This window comes from Nanorana parkeri, unplaced genomic scaffold (genome assembly GCF_000935625.1).
Source record: "Nanorana parkeri isolate BGI_ZX_2015 unplaced genomic scaffold, ASM93562v1 scaffold1, whole genome shotgun sequence".
In the NCBI taxonomy this organism is placed as follows: Eukaryota; Metazoa; Chordata; class Amphibia; order Anura; family Dicroglossidae; genus Nanorana; species Nanorana parkeri.
Window position 1 is genome coordinate 4,810,443 of NW_017306269.1, and position 9,232 is coordinate 4,819,674.

A 9,232-nucleotide genomic window follows, 5' to 3' on the forward strand; every position below is an offset into this window, starting at 1 on the left:
AGTCCATTCAACACCATTATCCTACAAGTAATGGACATTATAGAGGAGCTGTCCATTCAGCACCATCCTCCTACAAGTAAAGAACATTATAGAGGAGCAGTCCATTCAACACCATTATCCTACAAGTAATGGACATTATAGAGGAGCTGTCCATTCAGCACCATCCTCCTACAAGTAAAGAACATTATAGAAGAGCAGTCCATAATGGACATTATAGAGGAGCAGTCCATTCAGCACCCTTATCCTACAAGTAAAGGACATTGTAGAGGAGCAGTCCATTCAACACCATTCTCCAACAAGTAATGGACATTATAGAGGAGCAGTCCATTCAACACCATTCTCCTACAAGTAATGGACATTATAGAGAGGAGCAGTCCATTCAGCACCATTCTCCTACAACGAACATTATAGAGGAGCTGTCCATTCAGTACCATTCTCCTACAAGTAAAGAACATTATAGAGGAGCTGTCCATTCAGCATCATTCTCCTACAAGTAATGGACATTATAGAGAGGAGCAGTCCATTCAGCACCATTCTCCTACAAGGAACATTATAGAGGAGCTGTCCATTCAGCACCATTCTCATACAAGTAAAGAACATTATAGAGGAGCTGTCCATTCAGTACTATTGAAATTAGTTGATGAGTAGTAACAGAAACACATTGTTATGCAATTTAAAAGAATATGTCACAATATACACATAAAATGTAAATTGTACCACCACCTAAACATATATACACTGCACCTCTACATAAACACTCTATCAATGTACACTGTATCCTACCATAAACATCCACTGTTGACACTGTTTCTCCACAAAAGCTTGGCAGACCTTATATGACCCTCTTTAAACATATAACATATTCCTAGGAAAACCCATAAACACACAGAAAACCACCTAAATACACTAAACCTACAAAGACCGGCAGCCTCTAAAAATTGCTTGCTGTATACTACCAATGTAGTATAGTCCAGTCCAATGACAGCTTCAATCTTGATCTCTATAATGATCTGTCCACCCCTAAATACAGTACAAGACAAATTGCTGTAGATTTCATTAGCTTGTTGGTCCAGGTTAGGCACCAGCCAAAGAGTCAGACAGCAAATTCCTCCACTGATAACAATATAAATAATTACTAGTTACGTTTTAAGTGCCGAGTTCAAAACAGAAATTGCTCAGGGGGGTTGTAGAGTGGTGATGGTTAGAACCTCAATTAAATTTGTATTGTCCTTTGTGCCCCTTTTGAAGGATTTCCCCTTCTCATAAAAAAATATATATCCAAAATGCAAAAACAAAGATGTTCACATGAGAATGTTTAGTCCTGAAAAAAATATGCACTGTATGTATTTATGTAATATAGCTTATATTTGCAAAGTATACAAACACACACACACCCTTTCCATCACATACACAGAAAAGACATGTCTATTTGTTAAAGTGACACTAAACCCGGGAGTCAAATCTTAAAAATACATTCAAGTACCTTAACTATTAACAAAAAAGTATCTTATTTGTGTATCACTCGGCTTTAGATCCTCAAATCATCTCTGAATTGGTGCTGACACTGTCCTTACTTCTGGAGGGGGGCTACTTTTGTTCCCCATTGTTCCTGTGTGTCTTGTAGAGTAGCCACCGCTCCAGGCTCACTCACGTGATAGACTACAATCTCAATTCAAATCAGTAAACGAAACATGAGATTTTAGTCCATCACGGGAGTGAGCTTGGAGCGGTGACTACTTTACAACACACACAGGGACCATGGGGAACAAAAGTAGTCACCCTCCAGAAGGAAGGACAGTGTCAGCACCAATTCAGAGATGATTTGAGGATCTACAGCCGAGTGATACAAACTTGAACCTACTTTTTAGATTTAACTCCTGAGTTTAGTGTCCCTGTAAAAGAGGGAGTGTAGTGAATTAAAAATAATGAGATAAAACATTTTAATTTTTTTTAAAGAGGACTGTCCTGACCAACAAGAGACACTTGCCCACTATAAGATAAATGCCATAAAAAGGAACAATAGGAACAGATCTCTCTTCACCTCTTTCATCCACATCAGGGACTCCTGGCACACACAGGGGGGTCAGTAGAGGATGAAAGGGGATCAGACGGATTTATTTCCAAAATCAGGAAAGTCCAACCACAATTAGCCCCCGGGGAGTACACTCTTAGAAGAGAGACATTGGTGGATGAAGAGGGGCAGAGGGGTTTGTTTGTGACACAGGGACTGCGGGTACTAGACAGGGACACTTGGGTGCTAGGATATACTCTGGTAAAAGAGGGAGATGAGTGGATAAGAGAAGGGCGGGGCGAACTATGTGATGACTTCCCAATGGCCGTACACAGTTTGGCTTCAACCCTGGGCTGCCACTTCTATGCGTTCAGCAGGCACTGCACTCTGTTCTGAGCGCGTGCTCACTCATCATTCCCAGCACAGTGACCGAGCTGTCACTGAACGCTCCCAGTCACTGTTTACCTATCCCCACCTAACAGGGACTATGATATGCACACTGAATGCAGAACTCTGGGTAGAAGCAAATATTGTCTACATACAAGAGTCATGTATGATCTTGGTGAGCTTTGTGTATTTCTTCCAGATCTGTGCAGTCATCCGATGTGACACCAGGACCTTCCTGTAACAAAGACCGCTCCCTGCTAATCTCCTTCCTTGTGCAGGGTAACTGGTCTTGTCTCCGCCCCCTCTTGTAGTTTTCTACAAGTGGTCTGTAGTGGGTGGAGCCTGCTGGGCCCCTCCCACAGCCCTACTCTGGGTTTGCGATGACATTCGGTGCACACCAAGTGGATTTATATCCTGTGTGGCTAATGAGGAATATATTTCAATTAAAGATTTATTTAAACTCAGCATTAGGTGACGGACACAAGCAGGTGAATGAAAATGAGGGGGATTCGTCTTCAAATCAGGGTCTGTCCCTAAATAACAGGGTCCCTTGTGAACTATACGCTGACACCAAGCCACACTGTGTACATCTGTAGATCCGTGCAGCATGCAGTCAGTGCTTCCCCTGTGGCACACTATGGTTCTCTCAGCCTTATGAAGCTGTGAAGAATAGGGCACACACAGGCAGGAGACACGCACACACCATCTACACACACTGACAGGTGCATTCAAGACTCCCCAGCCCCCCCTCCCCTCCATACACACACTGACAGGTGAACACATGGCCGCCCCCGGGGACTGCCTCGCCCTGTGACCGCCGCGGGGTCTCAGAGCCGCCCGACGACTTGTTAATGAGCCCATCAGCAGACGGTTATTGGCCTACTTACCATCAATCGCCATGATTCTTCCAGCACGGAGCGTACCAAGCCGGCAGGTTACGGAGGGGGGAGGCGGAGAAAGTGACTGACAAGGAACGAACCAAAAGGCGCGCAGCTTTCACTGGAGGGGAGGAGGGGTGCCGGGCTCGGTGGGCTCGCCCAGTGCCGTACGCGAGGCCAGATTCGAAGGCGGGAAAAGTCTCCGTGTGTGTGTCAGCTTCGGTCTGATTTGTGACAGTGACCGGGGCTGACCGTCCCCGGGTGTTAAATCTCCTCCCGCAGATGTGTCCTGCCGTCTGGAGAAATAAAGTGCTCATAAATAATGAAGCCATAAATCAGCCGCTGAACAAGCAATGGAGGGTGGACGTGTGAGGGGATTGCAGGGCTCGTTCATGAACTATTTAGTAAATTGCAGGGAGGATTGATTTTTTTTCCACAATGGAAGAGAGATTTCACCTCAAAAGATTCTCCAAAAAGGACTTTTCCTCTAAATGCTCATAGTCAGCTGTAGCTAAATGTGACTAGTGCCTGCAGGGGCCCCGAGAGTTGCAGGTTGGGCCCCAGGGCTTTATATTGTTACTATGAAGAGAGGATTTTGCATCACATAAGGAACTGCCTTCAAAATGCAGATTATCAATGTGCGGTCCCGTCACATGGGCGTTCAGTTTTTTAAGCAGATATCAGAAGCCCAATGATAGTCTATGGGCAGGCAACTACCGTTCACATCTAGGTGTTTCGTTGCTCAAAGATAAATGCGACAAAACACTGAAGAAATCCCATTTGCTTGCCATGAGCTTGACAAAACGCTCAAGACAAGGAACTCCATTCATTTCTATTAGGGAAGCACCAATACCGTTTTTTCGGTATCGAGTACTGACATTTTTTCAGTAATCAGGAAGCCGAGCGGCGAGTCATTACACACCACGCGGCTTTCTGATTGGCCAAGAAGCCGGCTCCGTGCTCCCTCATTACCAGGTGACGAGGCAGCATGGAGCCGGCTTTCTGGCCAATGAGGAAGCCGGGGTAATGACTTGACACCTGGTTTCCTGATTGGCCGGGAAGCCGGCTCCATGCTCCCTCATCACCAAGTAACAAGGGAGCATGGAGCCAGCTTCCTGGCCAATCAGGATGCCAGAGAGCAAGTCATTACCTGCCTTCTGGCTTGCTGATTGGCTGGGAAGCCAGCTCCATGCTCCCTGGTGACATGGAATGACTCACCACCCGGCTTCCTGATATCGGATGTTCCGATATCGGGAATAGCTTCGGGGAGCATTTGGGGCGAATACAGGTATACTAGTATCGGTATAGGTGCATCCGTAATTTCTATGTCCCCTGTTCACACACTGAGCGTTTTGTTGCTGGAAGAAGTACATGAGCTTTTTGGTCCCATAGACTTCAGTGGGAAACACCTGGAAACACTTTTTCCAGCGCGAGGCATTTTTGTGCTTGTGACAAAGCGCTCAGGTGTGAACAGGGGGCCATAGAAATGAATGGGATTCCTGGTCTAGGGGTGAACGGGGACCAAAGGGGCAGGTGGGCGTTACATCCGATATCCTCTAGGGCCGGAAAAGGTTTTTCCTAAACTAACAAGGCTGTGAGTTACATACCTGTGAAAGCTACCTCTCCCTCCAAGGACTCCCAGGCTGGATCATTTTGGCTGGAATGATAGCTTTGATCAATATTGGAGGCCTCACTCTTGATGACATGATTTACAATCTGGGGGATACAGTATATAGAATGGGTTTTGTACTTGTGTATTGTGCCTGCTCTGGTATCTCTGTTCATAAGTTTGCTTATTTCTTTCTTTTGTGGAATAAATAAGTATATTTTTGTATAAATCTTGCACAGTGGCCACATATTTATATTAGAAAAGCTGTTTACAATTGACATCAACTTATACATGTGTTGAGTCCTGTAAATGGGAATTAATGGGGGGTCAGTGTAATGTGTGTAGCAGCACCTGAGGCCCCCTATATCAAGAAATCTGACCACTGGTATAAAGCAGTGGTTCTCAACCTGTGTAACTTCAGGACCCACATTTGTCCTCGGTCATTAAGTCGCAACCCAAGTTGCACTGCAATGAAACGCACGGCATTGTGGTACAGATGCGGGCAATTTCATTGGGTGGGAGGTGCGCTTGGGGTGCCATTCAAATGACAACACACCTCCCACACAGGACTGTGCAATTAACCCACTGTGCTAATGTGAACCGGCCCTCAAAAACACAGATACATTGTCACACACAATCTCACACACACATACACACTGCAAAAAAATATTTTTTTTTTTTTTTAAGATCCACCCAGTCTCACTATCTTCCCGGGAATTGGAGTGGATCCTCAGCCTGGGGTCCAGCGTAGGCTGCTGTGCTGTGATGGAGCTCCATTGCTTGCAAATCTCCCTTACGTGTCCTGTAGAGATGCCAGGAGCCAGCATGTGACGTTACTCCGGTCCAGGCACCTCTACAGGGCATGCAAGGGAGCTGTAAGCAATGCACATATGGATGGAACTCCCTCGTGCCCATGGCCCCACCCCACCTCAAGCTGACACTCGGCATCGGGCTGCATATTTTTAATGGCTGCTTGGCCTGAGAACTGACCATGCTGCGCCAGGGGGAGGCTGAGTAGCCTCTCACCTAGAAAAGTGGAAGGCAAGCGATGACCCACTGAACATGGAGTCGCGACCCACCAGTTGAGAACCAAAGGTATAAAGGATCCCAAACTTTATATGCGTTCATTGCATCCAGATGCATGTGTTAAATGCTACCTTCATAAATCATTGTGAAGCCAGAGAGGGCAGGGTCCCATAACAGTCTCCTATGGCTATAGTTACGTCCAGGGGCAGATTTCTCATCTGTTTCTCTACAGGACCCACCATGGGAGGTGTTACTGAAATGCCAGGACCAGCTGTCATTTTGCAAAAAAAAAAAAAAGAAACCCCCTTACCTCTTAATTTTACCCCCTGTAAATTCTCCTCTTTGATATTCATTGGAGCACACACCATAGTAGTTTTTTGCGTGTGGGTATTCTGCTGCATACAGGAGGTTTGGGCACTATGCAAATCAAAGGGGCTAGTTTCCTCTAGTGCAGAGGATGACAACTACGTCTCTCCAGCTGTGCTTTAACTACAAATCCCAACATGCCTCTGCCTCCGAGGATCATGCCAGAAGCATGACAACAGCTGGAGGGCTGGAGTTGCCCACCACTGCTCTAGTGGCCATGGTCCTATAGCCGCTAAAGAGCTCAGAAAACAACGAAAAAAAAACAATACCGGCGCCTCTGGTTGCAAGATGGGCTGGTTGTGAAGTTTGTTTAAACACTCAAAGGGCAGCTCTCATTGGTCAAAAAGACCATCGATCTAGGAAAAAAGGGACAAGACAGAGCGCCTCCATAGTGTAAAAGGGTCATTTATTTGTACAACACGCAAAAAATAAAAATTTACTTACAGGAAAGTCGATGGTTTAAAGCATGCAAATAATGATGAAGTATAAAATCTCTAGCAGCGGAAGTCTGAAGGAGTAAAAAACATCAGCATCATCTGCCCCCTTGAGTTCTAAAGGTCTACGCGTTTCAGGGGCACGCCCCCTTCATCAGAACCAAAATGAAGGGGGCGTGCCCCTGAAACGCGTAGACCTTTAAAAGGATTTTTTTCTAAAAGTCTGGACTTTTTATTTACATTTATTTTCACCCTTTAGTTTCTTCCTCATTCACAAGGCCGCATCTGGCTGCCCCTTTATTAAAGTAATAGTATGGCAAGAGCCCGCGCGTCACATCGGTCTTTACTTACGCTTTAAGTTCTTATATATGGCGCTTTCGTTTTTTGGCGCTGTGCCTGCAACAAATTAAAAAAGATACTGTACACTCCCATATCATAAATAAGGAACGTGGAGCTAAACAAGATCAAATCCTTTTTGGATTCACTGACCATGTCCAAGGATGTGCCGCTGCTGCTTGAATGAGGCTTCTTTGTCCCTCCACCCTCGTTGTCGTTAGATGCCAGGATGCTTACGGCACTGCGGCAACTGTCTCAAGCTGGGATGCTTTGACTGCAGCGGGAAAAAGTAAATGGTCAAGACTTTCTAAAGTGTCTGGCAGGGTTGTTTTGATTACAAAGCTGACGTGTTTGTCAGGCAAAAAATTGCAGGCACATGCATTTAACCCGGAATTTATCTGTTTGAGCCTGACTACATTGAGGATATAAGACATCGGAGGTTGACACTTGTACTCTATTAGCTGTCTAACCAAACACACTGTCTCCTAGTTTCTGATTGTACACATCAGTGTCAGATAACATAACCCTGTAGTTAAAGTTATATTAAAGTCAACAGGTTTTTAAGCTATTTCAAATGCTAATGAAATCACTTACAATGGATGTTGTTACTTGCTGTTAAACACAAGCAGAATCAGCTGGTCCCCTGAGCACTGGCCCTGATATCCTGAAAGGTGGCTCCTTTCCCTTGCAGGGTCATATGGAGTCACCCTTGTGTGTGCTAGTAAGCAGTGTGTGTCTACATAAACACAAAAGAACAGCAAGGCAAACCACTCCCATGCTCCTCTCTCTATCTTCTTACTTACTCCAAGCTAGTAGATTGACAGCTGCTGCAGACTGCTCTGTCCTTTCTGATCTTGTACTGACAGGAAGTTCACGGAAGCGGACCTGAGAGAGTTGGAGCTGTTCAGAAACATGTTGATTCTTAGTGTTTGGATGAAAATATAAAGAAATACTTTGCTGGGCTGTTTGATCTGGATTCGTTATTGAAACAAGTTTGAGAGTTTAATACTAATTTAGGAGGAATCTACACACTATAGGATGCTTTCATTTGATCGTTTTCTGTTCTTCAGTCTCCTGAGGTTGTATTTGACAAGCAAATATACCCAAAATGCCTACCAAAAATGTTTTGCATGTTTATGTAAAAAGACAAAGTTCGTATGGGAATTGTAAAAAACCCAAAACCCCCAAAAAACCTAAATACATTTATTATACCATCAGTAAACAATAATCAGTAGCATAGTTACTAGTTGTAGTTACTTACACTTTCCCAATTGAATCCAATTGGAAAGATGTTTGATTCTTGTGTGAAGCAAAACAAATGACAAACGCACTGGGCTTCCTCCTGACAAACCTGCACCCAATTTGAAATGTGCTCCAAGATGGAGACTCTCATAGTTTAGAGTTAGGACCGCACTATAAGAGGTGCCTTGGCGCGGCTGTGCGGCTTTCACATCCTCTGCAGAAGACGTGTATCCAAACCTCTGTTATTATCCTTAGTGGTGAGACAAGTTGTTTTACATGCTGGTTTGTGAGTATGCCATGATACCTTTCTACTGTTTTACTGTTCAAAGCCCATTTCGTATGCACCTTACTGTATAACTGGTGACAAATTGTTGAGTGCGTTTGTCATTTGTTTTGCTTGACCGATTTGGTGCAGCGACGCATGGGGGTTCTCAGCTGCCATTGGGGTGTGCGGGATCCCTTGTGTGTTTCTATGCCTTTAAGGAGGCTGGGCTTCCTCCTGACAAACCTGCACCCAATTTGAAATCTTCTGCCCCCATGTGCTCCAAGATGGAGACTCTCATAGTTTAGAGTTAGGACCGCACTATAAGAGGTGCCTTGGCGCGGCTGTGCGGCTTTCACATCCTCTGCAGAAGACGTGTATCCAAACCTCTGTTATTATCCTAGTGGTGAGACAAGTTGTTTTACATGCTGGTTTGTGAGTGTGCCATGATGCCTTTCTACTGATTCTTGTGTGAAACATTTAAAAGTAGACGCCTAAATATTCTTAATCTCTAAATAGACCCTCCCAATGGGCTCAGACTTCCTGGACAATGTGTGATGCTGCATGTAGCACAGCTATTTGGGAGGTTCTATATTGTTATCACGTGAGCTGCACTGAAGAAAAAATGTTTAAAGAATCGGATTACCTCTGTTCCTTTTCTGTAGTAAAAAAAGTTAATCA